Source organism: Ochotona princeps, chromosome 10 (genome assembly GCF_030435755.1).
Source record: "Ochotona princeps isolate mOchPri1 chromosome 10, mOchPri1.hap1, whole genome shotgun sequence".
Lineage (NCBI taxonomy): Eukaryota > Metazoa > Chordata > Mammalia > Lagomorpha > Ochotonidae > Ochotona > Ochotona princeps.
The window spans coordinates 4,059,295-4,076,316 of NC_080841.1; positions in this window are offsets into that span (position 1 = coordinate 4,059,295).

A 17,022-nucleotide genomic window follows, 5' to 3' on the forward strand; every position below is an offset into this window, starting at 1 on the left:
TGTATTATGGAAATTCAGAAGTGATGTTATTAGCAGTAGAGAATGCTGAGTGCAAATAAATGCTTTTAACGGAGCTGAAGCTCTGGCTCTCACTGCTGGGACGCAGACATTGCTGGTAGTTTTTCTGTCATGCAACTGTATCAGGTGAGAAAAGCCTGCATGTCTCCCTCAATCAGGGCACAGACTGGGTAAACCATGAGCTTATGAAACAGGTAACTTTCCTAAAGCTCCCTATTTCTTTTGCTTTTCTCATTTATGTTTCTATCTCAAGTTTTATGTTTTATAAAAAATTTGGAAAATCGGTGCTATTTGTATGCCTCGTGCCTCAAATCAAACAAAGAATTCTGCTAGTTATCTATACAGCATAATAAATACCAGTCAATGATATTATGCTATCATTATTCCCTTGAATATTGTGTAGCAAAGCAAAATTGAACTCAGCTCAGAGCATTCCTTTTCTGCTTGAGTCCTTAAATCATGACTCTTCTGTATTGGCTCATGTCCTGAACACGCTTCTTCAGGCCTTGCCTTGTGCTCTGTCATCAAGTGAGAGCAACACGGAGCCAGTCCTGTGCCACAATTCTTGTGACTTCTTTTTTTTATTGGAAACACAAACGTACAGAGAGAGAGAGAGAGAGAGAGAGAGACAGAGAGACAGAGAGAGAGAGAGAGATCTTCCATCTGCTGATTCACTCCCAAGTAGCCACAACAGCCGGAGCTGAATTTATCCAAGTCAGGAACCAGAGCTTTCTCTGGTCTCCCACGTGGGTGCTGGGTCAGACAGCTTTGAGTCATCCTCTACTGCTTTCCCAGCCAAAACCAGGAGCTGCAAGCGAAGTGGAGCATCTGGGTAATGAATAAAGGATTTTGGCATTTACAAGGTGAGGATTTAGCTACTGAGCCATAGTACCAGGCCCAACACTTGTGTGTTCATTCTGTGATCTCATTGGCACAAAATCCTTTCAAAAATGTGAAGTTTTCACGTCCTGCGCAGCAGCCTAGCTGCTAAAGTACTTGCCTTGCACGCACCGGGGTTCCAAATGGATGCTGGTTTTAATCTCGGCAGCTCCACTTCCCATCCAGCTTCCTGCCAGTGATCTGAGAAGGCAATTAAGGACGGCCCAAAGCCTTGGGACCCTGCACTCATGTGGGAGACCTGGAGGAGGCTCCTGGCTTCGGATTGGCTCAGCTCCGGCCATTGTGCCGCTTGGGGAGTGAATCAGTGGACGGACGATCTTCCTCTCTCTCCTCTCTGTGTGTCTGACTTTCCAATAAAAATCAATAAATCTTTAAAAAAAGGAAGTTTTCATACCAACTCCACATTTTTTTCCCTTTCCAATCATTCTTTAAGTGATTCCTTTTGACTACTGCATTAAAGCTCCCATGTTAGATATGCAAAATGAAGCAGCCTTTCATTACCAGGTTTCATGTGCCTGTCCCTGCCCTTCTCAGCAACAGTAATAGCCTCATTGGAAATTTCAAGAGCTAACCCTTGTCGCTCCTTCACCATTACCATGCAGTTAAGTGAACTAACTTCTTCACTTTGTATGTAAAAGTCTGTCTCCCTTATCTCAGTGTCTACAATAGGATATGATTGTGAGGGCAGCATGGAGAGCAGTGAAGGAATTCATCAGGACAGTAAGAGTGAGCCCACTTAGCTGTATTGAAAACACCCTGTGAAAGAAGTGGACAGACGGGGACAGGCTGAGTGTAGCTACTGAAAAGACCGACAGATCGCCACTGGCTAAGAACTTTCATATCACTGAGGACTTACCTACAAGGAGAACTCTACATCTTCTTTGTCAAAATGAGCATCATCTAAGTAAACATTGAGCAATTATCTAATCATATATCACATTAGATTCTCACATTTCTCCACCCCTTTCTCCCTACTCATGTATTTTATGGAAAAATAATACTTTCTGTTAAAATAACACACATATTTGCACGCGTGCAACAGGTTAGCTCAGAAACTATCCACTTTCCCCATTCTATTGCCTTTAATGTAATTCAAATATATACAGATATTTTCAGGGCAGAATGATTGATTTCTTTTTATACACCTGGATTCTTTTCCTCCACTATGTTTTGCCATTTGATTTAATGAGGTTTACCAGGAATTTCTCAGTGGTTCCTTGATATTGTATTCATTTATTTAAAATTTTTGATTGTCCACTTTACATTTCTATGTTATTCCATTGACTGAAGATTCTCAGAAATTGTTGCACATAAGCCATTATGGATGCATTTGAACAAATGTTTAAATTATACACACATGTACAAACTGCTTGAGAGAAGAGAGTGCACGACTGATTGAAAAAGACATTCATAAAACTGGGGAGAATCAAGATGGCAGAATAGGGTAAGGACACGTTTAAACGGACGGAAAAACAGTTAATCAGGATGAAGCAGAGAGGACATATTCCAGGAAATAGGAAAGGACAGAACAACAGCAGAGGGGTACCTGGAGACTGACAGACACAGGAAAGCAGCAGGCACAACAGTGTGGTGTTGCCGTCCAACAGGTTCCAACAAGATCAGCACTACCAAAAACCTAACTATAAAGGACACCTGGTGTCTCTCTAATCCTGGGACCTGCTCCAACCAGAAGTGAGAGAAAGGTTGCAGAGACAACGGTGCAGTCTCAGCACGGTATCACAGGAGGTGGAGAGTGGTGAGCCAGGAGCTGGGGCTGTGGAGACCATGGTGCAAATCTAACATAAGAACCCAGACCTGGAACTTACTGGAGGTTGTGTCACAAGTGGTTGCAAGCAAAGAGTTGTGTACCAACTGCAATAAGTAAAATCCCATTGTAGACCTGTGGGTGACACAGCTCAGAAACCTGCCCCAAGGAGAAGACTCTGCTATCCAGAAGTACAATGACCAAGAGCAAAAGAAGAGACAAAAGCACAATGAATATTACCAAAACTCCCCTGCAAAGGAGCAAAACCCTATGCCAACCTCAGAGTTAACTGAGGAAGACATCGAGAAAATGGGGCGCACAGAATTCATAAAACTCATTTTAAAGCTTCTGATCAACAATGAGAAGCTCATACAAGAGTTCAAAGAATTTAAGGAAGCAATAAAGCAAATCAAGGCTGATATATCAGAAATTAAGAACACAGCAGAGCAAATTGAAAGTACAATAGAGACTCTCCACATTAGAATGAAGAACACAGCAGAAGGAAGAATCTCAGAATTAGAAGATATCTCCTGTCATCACGGGGAAGCAAACAAAAAGCTGGAAGCAGAGCTGGATCAGGCCAAAAAATGTATTCAAGAATTGAAAGACACCATTAAGAAACCAAATATAAGAGTTATGGCAGTCCCAGAAGGTGCAGAAAGAGAAGCTGTGTTTGCAAATGTATTTAATGAAATAATAAAGGAAAATTTCCCTAATCTAGAGAAAGAATTGGGAAACAAGATCCAGGAGGGGCACAGAACTCCCAACAGGCTTGATCAAAAGCGATCTTCACCATGACACATGATCATCAAGCTCTCTTCAATTGAACAGAAGGAAAAGATCCTTAAATGTGCACGTGAAAAAAATCAATTGACATGTAAAGGAATGCCAATTAAACTCACAGGAGATCTCTCACAGGAAACTCCACAGGCCAGAAGAGAATGGAGTGACATATTCCAGATTCTAAAAGAAAAAAAAAATTGTTGGCCTAATATAACATATCCAGCAAAGCTTTCTTTTGTCTTTGAAAATGAAATAAAATTCTTCCACAGCAAAGAAAAGTTAAGAGAATTTACCTCTTCCAAACCTGCCCTGCAAATGACACTTCAAGATGTTCTCTTCACAGAGAAGAGGAATACCACCAAACAAAACAAAAGGCAAATGGGAAGAACATCCCGGTAAAATAACAACAGAAGACTAAACCAATGAACAACCCATTCCTAAAATGACAGGACCAAAGTACCATCCATACATATTAACCCCGAATGTAAATGGCTTGAGCTAAACCAAACGTCATAGATTAGTAGACTGGATTAAAAACAAAACCCATCTATTTACTGTCTAGAAGAGACACCACCAACAAAAATCAGAGGAAGCTATATTGAATGGCTTTTGTTGTTTTCTGTTAGCTTTATCTCTTCAAAACACTTTCTTCTGATTAAATCATTCAGTGACTCATAGATCATACAGTAGTGTGATTTTCTGCAAGGAGGTTCTTGATTTTCATTTCTTCAGCTACACATTAGTGATTTAGTAGCTTGTTATTTAACTTCTTGTTGTTGTTAATTTCTTTTTTCTCCCTGATGTTGATTTTGTTTTGTGGCTTTTCATTTAAGGGGATGTATAGTAGCTGTGTAATGGAGAGTGTCATATCTAGTAACATAACATTTAACTTCAGGGCATTGTAAATTTCTATTTTTCTTTCTATTGTTGATTTTGTATTATGACTTCATTTGAGGGGATGTACAGTAGCTGTGAAATGGAGACTAACATCCAGATGTGAGGATGCAATGAAGTATGCATTTCTACTTCCAGACAAAGATGGACTTACAATGAAACTGTTCACTATGCCCTAACAATAGGATGCTGGACTCTCTGCCATTGTCCATGCCCACAATGATGGACATATGACTGAGTCTGAAGAACTGTACTTTAGTAATGATATAGAGGAACTAGTTGGGGGGAAGGGATTTGGGGAGGGGTAAGGGAAATGCCAGGAGCCTATGGAATTGTATCATAAAATGATAAGAATAATAATAATAAAATGTAATAAAAATACATTTATAAAACTCATCCTCAAACTCATTTTCCCCCATGACTTTAAGTGAAATGTTGGTAAATATCCTATCAGCCTAAGAACAATACAAGTTAAGCAATACTTTCAAATTGACCAAATCATTCCATACCTAAAATCATTTAGTAAATAATGTTGGGTAGTTAATAAGCATAAAATCTTACAGTTCAATCTAAGCTGACAGATTATACAACTAAATGAAGTCAATTTCTGGCAAAATTATGGGAACAGTTAGAAAATTTGTAGTGATGCTGGTCTTTTTGACATTTAGATGTTTAAGTGGGTGTAACTCTGGCAAAAATATTATTAACTTATCCAGTGCTATAGCTTTGATATGCATGCTGGTGAAGAAATTAGTGAACAAGCAAGGACATTGTTGTTCAGATAATGTATCACTGAGCAACCCCACCCCTCAGCAGGTTTGTGCATTCCGTGAAAGCTGTTGTTTTCTCCTAGTACTACGCACAAAATCATTCAGTCCGGTTTTATTGGTGACATTAGTGAGTCTCAGTAACTCAGGCTCTCATCATCACCAGGGTGAAGTAAAAGTTGGTCAGACACTGAGAACAGGGTACAGCCGCTTTGATAAAGCAAGGGGTAAGTTTTATGCAGAGTTATTTTTAAGCACTTACCAAATTCATTATAATTCCCAAATAAATACTTTTGTGTCCAGACAATGCAATATTATATAAAATGTAACATAAAAAGTGCTAATGCAATAAATAAGGGCAGCATGACAAGTGTAAAATCCATATACATGTGACTGCCTGTTTTACGAATCTGTCCATTATCTTGAGATGATATAAAATTGTGGCTGGAAGAGAAGCCTGAATGACGACATGACCACATTGAGAGAGCCGACTGAATTCAGGCTGAATCCTATGGCATTCAGTCTGGTCCCTGAGGGAGCTGGAGGGTTTTTCCTTTTTTTTTTTTTTTTAATGCCTCTCTGATGCTTTTTTAATGGCACTCAATGACAATTTCTATATTTCAGGTGAAATGCTACTTCACAAACGCTGATGCAAACATAAATACCTGCAGAGTTGCAACATGCTGGTTACGTTTTGTATGAAGAAACTAGCTTTAATTTATTTTCAAGCGGGTATGGTTTGGCCAGCATCCACCTATTTCCAGAGTGTGAGATATGCATAGTGAGCATGCACCAGCATCAAGTGCTGTAGTAGATACATTAGGGAATGTGACATCACCTCTGTTCACCTGGTTGGAAAATAATAATGTCATCATAGCTCAGCAGTTGGCCACGGCAGGGAGGGACAAGCTCAATGTGAGATGCAGGTCACTGTGATTCTGTTGATAATTTTTGTCATGTTCAAACAGCACAGATAGGAGTGTGCATTCAATTCTGCTATGAATGTGGACCTAGCAAGGCAGTGGTGATAGCTGGAAAGTTTGAGTTTTTTCCCCGCATCTGAGGGAAGCAGACTGACTTCCAGGCATCCTGTTTAGATGAGGCCAGGCCCTGTGGTAAACATTGCAAACATTGTGGGAATGAACCAGTGAATGGAAACTATTTTCTCCATATGTCCATTTATCTTTATATATATATATATATATATATATATATATATATATATATATATATATATACATATACACACACAGAGCTATACCTGTATGCATACATATGAAAATACGTAGATCATTGCTGACATAGAGAATAAGTCCTACTGTTCTGCATGAACATGGGATGATGTAGAGTCAATAGCACATATGATACACATATGAACATGTGAAGGGCTGGTGCTTGAATTCCCCAAGTACAGGGTCATGCTGAAGAAGGGAACACTTAGTGTTTGACCTGCTCAATAAATATTATGAACATCTCTCAAAATGACTTACTGTTGCTCACAGAGATGTACCATTATAGGTATAGTATTTTACTTGCTCTGTGTGTACCTGGTCATTCCGTTTGTGTGGAAAGTGGTGTGGCCTAATGTTCTAATATGTACTAACTTGTGTCTTGCCTGTCTGGCTGGACAATGGCCTAAGACCCGTAGTGGAAGGTCATGAACAAGAATCTGAGGTGGAATAATGTGGATGTAAACTAACACACAAAACTGTCTGTTATGCTCCCAACCAAGACAGCATCCATCACGGGCAGGAATTCGACAACAAATTGGGGAAAACGTATTTCTCCAGCTGCGTCAGTTACCCCATTTTAGCAGTCATCCTAATACTGACCCAACAGGTTTGTAGCAAAGAGCTTCACTGTCAGTAATAGAGGCTTTACATAGGCCCAACAAAAAGGGGTTATTACCTGGATTGATCTACGAATTCTGGCGTAGAGACACACGGGAAAACACACTTCTGCTTTTGGAGGCAATGCCTTCTGTGACCCCCTGGAATGCTAGTCCTAGAAAACCAACACCCTGTGTGCAGAATGGTCTTGTTATCTACAGGAATACAGTAAGTAGCAATAATTGAAATCTTTGATTATCTAATCTGCAGGCAAATATCACATCCAACAGGGCATCCTGCTCTAGTAGAACTGAAGCATAGAAATGAACCCATGCACAAGGGGTCCTGCTTTCGTGCACCTATCGCAAAACCTAAGCAAATGACCCAGGAGCATGAGAGGAATGTGTTGAAGGTGAGAGCAGATATGAGAACATGTTACCTACCAATATTTCATCATACTCCTTGAATTTGTTTATGCTGTTCTCAGCTTCCAGTGGGAAGAATGGTTTTAAAAAAATGATGGAAGCAAGCACAGCTTTACTGATCAGCGCTTGCAGAACTACTTAATTAATTTACACATGAGGGCCCAGCGCAATAGCATAGTGGTTAAAGTACTCGCCTTGAATGCACCGTTTGGGCACAGGTTCTAATCCCGAAAGCCCTGCTTCCTATCCAGTTTCCTGCTTGTGGCCTGGAAAAGCAGCCGAGGACAGCCCAAAGCCTTAGGACCCTGCACCCACATGGGAGACCCAGAAGAGCTCCTGGCTCCTGCTTCGGATTGGCTCAGCTCCAGCCATTGCGGCAGCTTGGGGAGTGAACCATCGGATGGAAGATCATCCTCTGTCTCTCCTCCTCTCGGTATATCTGACTTTGTAATAGAATAAATGTATAATAAATCTTAAAAAAAAAACTTACACATGAAAGCTCTTGGACTCTGGGATGTAAGGAAGGATGTCCATCAGAGGAAAGACGGAGTCCATCTAAGTTCCATGTGTGAACATCACCAGGGTACTTCCAGACCCGTGCATTCAGACACTGGCTCTGGGGTCCGCATCCTGGCTGGGGAAATGGACACTGATGGACAGGAGCTAGGAGGATTGTGTTTGGGCCTCACACTTTGAGCTGACAACCTCATGGCCCACCCTTAGCCTCCTTTAATGTCAAGGTCCAGCCCTGCCTGACTAGAATGGTCACGTTAGTCTGTGCTTTATACAGCAGTGGGGAAGTATTAACACAGCGGGCAAATCCTGACTGAATTTGTTATTTTATCTGAGTGAAATTTGAAGACAAGCCTCCACGTTCAGGTACCAGGCCAAGACTGACAAATTTGCAAACACAAATTATTTTATACTTCTGCTTGAATGACATAATATATGAGTCAGAACTTTGTTTGCTTCAAAATGTAATTTTGTTGACTTTTTTTTTCTTATTAGGCTTCAAATGCAATCAGAATCTAATTCATTAAGTAATCTCAGTTAATGTGTACAAGATGAGATTATCCATTGACATGAACTAATTGTGACTCCGGTAACATGTTTTCATGAATGGTTTGCAAATAATTTGATATTATTGCAACATATGAGCCTTTTTAAAATCCTTCAAATTGTTTTAAGAACAACCAGTAGGGAAGATTAGAAATTGTGCACAAATATTTGTGGGGCAAGAAATATATTTCATCTAACTTAATACCTATGTTAATAAAGCACAGATGTGATGGGACTAAAGTTAAACGGAGTAAGTCCCTCATATTTACACCAAATCTTCCAAGACTTTCCAAGATGACAGTGTGTTATACGAACTTGCTTCGCAACTCTAACACTAGGGCTGTTTTCAAAACCCAATATATTAACTGGTCTCATTGTGATCATAGTTTGGAAAGTTTAATCCTTTGAGAAAACTCTTTTTTAAAAACACTATTCATTTTTATTGGAGAGGCAGATCCCATTTATGGAGAAGAAAGAGAAATATCTTCACCTGCTGTTTCACAACCCAAATGACTGAAAAAGTCAGAGCTGCATTAATCCAAAGCCAGGAGCCAGGGCCCTCTCTGGGTCTCCCACATAGGTCTGGGTCCCAAGGCTTTTGACCTTCCTCAACTGCTTTGCCAGGCCACAAGCAGGAAGCAGAAGGTAACTGCAGTAGCCGGGAAACAAACCTGCTTTCATCTGGACTCGCAGGGCCTATAAGATGAGTTTTGGTCATTGAGCCATAGTGTCAGGCCTGAGGAAATATCTTTTAATAAATCAGACACAAGTTTGTTATTTTTCTTTAATAATTCACTTTAAAATGTTCCTATTGACAAAAATTAAAATTGTTCAATATTTTTGCTCATCGTCATCTCTGATCTATAAGTAATATTATACTTTCCATCAATGGTTGCTTATATCTAAATTATTTTTAAAATGGATTCTAGTTAATTTGTGTTAAGTATGACCTACAGTAACTAAAAATTTCAAAATAGTCCAAGTACACACAACTGAAATTCTCACTTAAATAGCGACTGCAAAACTCCATACACTTATATGTTTCATGCAATGTCTGATTGAATGCAATAATTAGCATACATCAAACCATATAAACGTTGCTTGTTTTATGGCCAACTATAAGTTATTACAGTTATTTTAATGGATTGGGTCAAGGATATTAAAAAACCATTCATCATATTGAATGTCACTGGGAGAAAAAACAGAAACTGTTATGTTTTATAGTTTCTTGCCTTACTATTGTTGGCAAGATTTAATTTGGAATCAAATGCAAAGGCATACATTCGGTGTGTGAGATGTGATTTTAAAGATATGCAGCTGAACATTTTAGTGCCTACCGTAATGAAAATGAATTTCATTTTCAGCAAGGAAACCAAGAAAAATAATTCTTACGAGTAAGTTGCCAAGATTTCTGAACTCTTAATTACTGTGCCTTACCTTTGTCACCCGGAACGAAGGACAGCAATTGAAAATGCAATCATTTGTAAAGGAAGATCAGCTGATATGTTCAGCAAGTTAAATGACTAATTTAGTATGAAATGAAGGATGGCAATTGTTTTCCAAATTTATAAATCAGGCCAAGGAAGTTGTTCGAGAAAAGTACAGAGAATCATTTGTCCTGAAATCTTTGAAAACCTGAATATGAAAAATATGGCTACATTTAAAGTTGTTAACCATCATTTTGTAAAATAATTTTGCATTCTTCCATTTTGGAAAAACATATGATGGAAAGGCGCTATATGAACATTTTCATTTTGTCTAATGTTTTAAAGATTTATTTATTTATATGAAAGGTGGAACAACAGGAGAAAGTGGAGATACAGAAAGAGAGAAAGAGAGGGAGAGAGAGAGAAGGAGAAAGAGGAGAGAGATCTTTCATTTACTCACTCATCATCCATTCATTTCCAGAAAACCCACAGCAGCTAGATCTGGTTCACGTTAAAACCTGGAACCAAGCACTGCATCAGGATCTCCTATGTAGTGTCTGGGGACAGGGTGATGGCTCAGTTGTTAAATCCTGGCCTTATCCCACCTGGATCCCATGGGTGCCGGTTCACGTTCTGGATGCTCCACTCTGCGTCCAGCTCCTTGCTTATGGCTTGGGAAACCACAGAGGAAGCCTCACTGCCTTGGGACTCTGCATCCATGTAGAAGATCCAGAAGTAGCTACTGGAGACGCAAAAGCTACTGGCTTTTGACCAGTTCAGCTCCAGCCAATGTGGCCACTTTGGGAGTGAACCAGCAGGAGAAAGCTCTTTCTGTGAAATTTGCCCTTCCGGTAAAAATAAATAAATCTTTAAAAAAATACATTGTTACACTTCAAGTATCTTTCACTGAACATTCACTTGTGGTTTCTGAGAAGCAAATATACGACCTTTTCGATAATTCGCCTTGGATGAAAACTTGTTAACATTGTGCGCTGTGTAATCTTAGGACATTTAATTATAACCAAAGGGAAAGAGGATGCGTTTTTAGTTCAATCATTCACCGTAGAGATATTTCTTTCACAGATATCTTGAATGCATAAGCAAAAATGCAGCCGGATTGAATGCCCAGGGTTTTACCGATATCATAACTTAGGGGAGTTGCTGTTATTTCTTTCTTACAGATGAAGAAAGTGAGTTCAGAGAAGTTCATTAAATCACTGAAAATCACACAGATAAAAAGCAAAAATAGGACCCGGCGGCGTGGCCTAGCGGCTAAAGTCTTTGCCTTGAACTCACCGGGATCCCATATGGGCCCCGGTTCTAATCTCAGCAGCTCCACTTCCCATCCAGCTCCCTGCTTGTAGCCTGGGAAAGCAGTGGAGGATGGCCCAAGGACTTGGGACCCTGCACCCATGTGGGAGACCTGGAGGAGGTTCCTGGCTCCAAGCTCCAGATCAGCACAGCACCGGCCGTTGCAGTCACTTGGGGAGTGAATCATTGGACAGAGATCTTCCTCTCTGTCTCTCCTCCTCTCTGTATATCTGACTTTCCAATTAAAATAAATTAAAAAAAAAAAACAAAAATAAGCAAACTGGGTTATGTGAAACTCAGAAGATCTTGAACAACGGGAAAGTTGGTAGAATGAGTGTCTTGGAGTGTTTTTTTCTGCTACATCTTCTTTCAGCAACTTTATATTCTCCTGCCTTATATTTTAGTTTTCAGTCTTTAAGGTGATTATTAACATGGTGAGAAGTAGCAATCCAGTTCCTCGATGCACATACAGTTTTACCAATAACATTATTTCGAAGATTATCCTTACTCCAGTGTATAATCTGGACATTTTTATGAGTTGACTGCATGCATTGGCATTGATTTTTGGCCTCTCTGTTCTGCTCTATGGACCTGTGCATCTGTCTTCAAAACATTATGAAGCTCTTTTATAATGATAGCAGTGCAGAATGCTGTGCAATCAGATATGATATCTCCAGCTTAATTTTTTCCTTTGAAAAGCATTCGTGGCAGTTTGAAAGGAATTATAAAAGACCTGTAGATTGCTTCAGCAATAGCCATTTTAATGGTACTGACTCTACAACTATGAACAAGAAATAACTTTTTTCCTTTTTCGCCCGGCTTATTTCTTTCATCAATGTGTTACAATTTTAATTACAGAAAATTTTCATTTCTATGTTTAACTTATTTCTAACATTTTGTTATTTTTGTAGCTATTGATGGGGGTTTATTCATGATTTGTCTTTGAATCCACTATTTGTGTATTTAAAAAGCTATGCTTAAGAAATTATTGTTTTATTGGAAATGTAGATTTACATAGAAAACAAGATATGAAGGGAAAGATGTTTCATCTACTGATTCACTGCCTAAGTGGCTGCAGTGGCTGGAGCTGAGCCAATCCGAAGCCAGGAGCTGGGAGAATCTTCCAGGTCTTCCAAGCAGGTGCAGGATCCCAAGGCTTTGAGCCTCCTCCACTGCTTTCCCAGGCCACAAGCAGGGAGCTGGATCGGAAGTGGAGCAGCCAGGACATGAACTGGCACCCATATGGAATCCTGGTGCATTGAAGAGGAGGATTTAGCCACTGAGCCATCATGCTGGACCTGAAGTTACATATTTTTATACATTTGTTTATTAACTTGTAACTTTACTGAATTGGTTAATCAGTTCTAATTATTGGTTGGAATGCTTAAGTTTTCCTTGTACAATGCCATGCCATCTGCATATATGGATACTTTGATTACATTGTACATGCTTGATGTCTTTTTTTTCAACCCCAGTTATTGATAGCGCTTGCTGTAATACATTGTGTAAATGGGGTAAAAACGGTAACATGATTTTATTCCAGATCTGGGATGACATTAGTTTTGTTATTCTCTATTATGTATGATACTGGCTGCTGGTTTGTGCTATATAGCTTTTGCAATTTTAATGTTTGTTCTTTCTGTACATAATTTGTATAGAGTTTTTATCATAAACAGGTGTTGAGTAGTGTAAAAAAAATCCTACCCAGTGTTTTCTTTTTCCCACCAACCGAAGTGATTCTGGGTTTGCTGTTCTTCATTCTGTTGTTCTGCTTTATGATGCTTATTGATTTGTAAACGTTGGACACCTTAGCATCTCTGGAAGAAATCACACCTTGTCATGAATTATGACAGTGTTGATGTGGTTTTGCAGCTTGTTCATCAGGACTTCGTCTTTGCGTCAGCGTTCATCATGTTGTGTCTCTGGTTTTGCTACCAAAGTGATACTGATTCATCAGGAATAGATGTTGGCAGAAGTCCCTCATGTTCCAATTTGTTAATAGCTTGAAAATTATTGTAGTTAATTCCTCTTTAAATGATTTTTAGAATTCGGTAAGAAATCCATCAGGCACTTGACCTGTGCTTGATGGAAGACTTCGAATCACTACTTGGTAGTTATCAGATTGTCTGTATCTTGTTATGATAAGAGAGCTCAGGCGCATATCCATGTTCATTGCTTAAGTAAGGACAGACCATATCATGCGATCAGTTGAGGAGGTGATTGATCATTGAATGTGCTTGGAAAGGTGATTCTTCAGTAGACTTTCAGAAAGTTGAGAATCACCTAAGCTCATTAAGCAGAACTAAATAGATATTGATCATCCATCAGAATTATGTATAGTAACAACTGTAGCAAAATGAAACAAAACACACAATGAAACAAAACATAAGGTTATGGTCAATACGATGACAGTTATGTAAAAGCAGCTTTCAAAGTCATTGTGTTTTTCTGCACCTGAGAATAATTTGGGAGGATGTTCACTCTCTAAAAGTTGAAGATACTGGGCTAAGTGAAATATATTTGTGAAGAATTAAAATCTCAGCTAAAATACATGGTATACAAATAGCTATATTATTCTTTATGTCTGTCATCTGTCAGCAGATACCCAATACATTTTAAGTAATTTTATATACAATGCTATAACATTCAAACTGGCTTGAGAAAATATAATGCTTTATACAGAAGAATGAAGTAGCGCTATCAACTGTACTGCCCAAGGATTAATTCAAGGACATGTCAAAAGGTGGCTAACTTTCACTGTCATGTTTCATACTAAACTTGGTGCTATTATATGATATTCATTCCGGTAAAGTGCATGAGCTGGCTGTGCTGATTACCCCCATTTGCATGCAGGTTTTGCTCAAAAGTAGAAGTGACTCTATTCCAAATCATCCAGTGTTAGAGTTTATGCATTGAATTTGAAATATTTCTATCGAAAAGACTGAAAATACTTTCTGAGTCTGATACTGTCCAAAACAGATTTAGTCTTCAGTGAGACTGCTGCATGGGAGACAGAGTGAAAAATAAACCAGGAGAGAAAGCAAGGGACATCTGGACCAAGGGACATCTGGACCAAGTGATGGATGATCAGAGAGTACTAACTTTGTCGTATAACCCAGTATGCCAATAACACATACTCAGAAAAGCAAATGAAATGTGTTTTATCTCTTGCTTAAATGTACAAGCATTAGGTATAAGTTTGGTTTGTATAACATAACAGGTGACAAAAATTTGAAGTTTCAAATGAAGTCAAAGCAGAGATCCAAAATTATATTTTCACAGTTAAAAAATCAACAATTAAAAGATGATTTTTTGGGATGTCAATTAAAGAGGGTTTTTGTTTTCAATTCATCACCTTTGTAATAATGAAGAAAAGAGAATAAACCATTTAAAGTTGAGCAGTTTTCCGTAATTTATGGAAATAAAAATTTGTTTTCCCTTTAGAATGTTCAGTAATGCAGTCATGGAAATTGTTCTACACAATTTCACAAAGAAACGTTGAGAATGTGTTTAGAAATATTAGATTGCATATAAGAATCAGAGTTTTTAAAAAATGGGCAACACTGGATGAATCTTTGCCAGCCTTTGAAAGTCAGGGAAATATAACCAATTTCCTCTGTTTCTATGCTCAGTTTGGTTAATCTCTATAAATGAATCCTAACTAATCCCAGTTTTCTGTCAAGCTCATAGCCAACTTTTTTTTTTTTTTTTAAGATTCATTGTCTACCATATGTTAGCACCAAGTATTCCAGAAGGAGAGAACAGCCTCTTGTCCAGGGAACTCCTCTCAGCATATGCAAAGCCATCTGCTGCTCCTTCAGGGAGACACTGCACATCTAAGTGTCTAAACACTCAGGCATCCCACAGAACATTCTACGGGGTCTCTTTGAAGATGTTCCAGAAACGTCTTGAAGCACATGGTGTATCTAGAGCAAGCATAAGGTGCACTAAGGAGGATGTGCTAAATATGTCACCCTCTTCAAATCCAACACCTTCTCAAAGGAAAGCGGTTTTAGGCCTTATGAAACTGACAATACATTACAAGTAGTGAATAGTTTGAAAACAAATTTGTACATCAATTTTCAAAATTAAGCACCTGTTTAGAATTGTGCATTGTTTTCCATTAAAGAGAGATATTATTAACTGCTTTTTATTTAACAATGTCTCGAAAACCTCTCTCAAAAATCTTGAAGTTAAAATGTAAATTACCTAATGTGGAAACAGTTCATGGAGGCAATAGATCTAATAGCATGATGTACTTCCTATATTCACATGAAATATGAAAAAATAGATACTGGGAAATAGTTGGGGATTTCCTCAATACGTTTTAAAACATTGATAAATATTTTACATTTCTTTGCATTTTGGAAAGGCATTCTTATTTATCACGCGGTGTGCTGCTGTTTTATTTAATGATATTAAATTTATTTTAAATTAAACAAATGCTAACTTTTTCTGTTATTTTTACTTGGCTTTCCAATTAACTTTATTGTTAGGAACAGAAGATACCTAAAATAATTGTCTGTGTTTTATGTTTCTCATTATTTTCTCAAACTGTTGTATCATTATTTCTAGACCAACATAAGAACAGGGCATGTTTCATGTTAGGTCCTGAAAAGTCTAGCAAGTGAAGTCATCGCTGTCCCCTTCCACGCCACCCCCACCCCATGATAATTTTGCTTTCTTTATCACTCATCATTATGCCATTGAATTACACTTCGTCTGAATAATTTATCCCTTAATGTCTTAAATTAAATTGTGTATTTGATCTATCTTTACTCAATTCCGTATGTTTTCCAGTTTTCTCTTGAACCCTCTACAGTATCTTTGATTTTGAACACGTGCATAAATTTATGTGTGTGTGCGGTAAAACTGTATAGGTTTCCTTTAAATATTGACTTCTAATTGTGCTTCTTTTTAAGATATAGATGTTTTACTTTTGTGTGTATCTTCCGTCTGTGCTAACACATTGAAAATTGTGATAAATGTGTCTATAAATCATTGATGTGAAGTAGGTTTCCTCTGCGTTAAATGTATTTATGCCTTCAATATTAATGTACTGCATTGAATTTTTATTTTATGATGAATACAATGTCGTGTTTCCATAATATATGATCACATTTCTTAGCAAATCACTTGAATTAACGTGTTTGTTATTATACAGTTACTTTTTTGTTTTTAGGATTCTTCTGTTTTTTAATAATATCTAGTTTGATAAGTTCTTTTTTTGAAATTGAGTTTTTTATCATTTATAAAATACTATGAAATCTTGGGATGTGAGTGTGAGTATAGCAACCTCAGTATTAAAAAATAATTCCTATTTTAAAAGTCCTATTTAATGTTTAGTCCTGTTATGTATTACCCACCATTTTTGGGCTGCTTTTCTTATGCCACAGTGTTTTTAACACACACATGTATGCTTTCATTGTCCTCCCTTTCATTATGCTTTAAGACACGCGTTTTTCTCTTTTATTTTCTTGGATATGTTGAGAATTGTTCCATGTGCTAAATTCTAGGAACTTCTCAGACAGTAGGTCCCTGAAACTTCTTTATTGCTGTTCCCCATTCCCACAACAATTTATTCTACACAGTTTATTTTTCAGATTTTTCTTTCCTTTGCCCCTGAAAAGCCTTTCCTCCCCTCTACCCTCACATTGTAACATTAAAGAATAGGACATTTTAATTTTTAAAATTTTTATTTATTTATCTATTTATTTGCCTTTCAGGGTTCAATATCTCAAAACACATTAACATTGGTGGTATTACTTTGTCACAATTTATGGTGAAGAAAACCTAGTTATTGCATTATTCTGGTGTATTTTCTTTTTTCTTCTTATTTCTTTT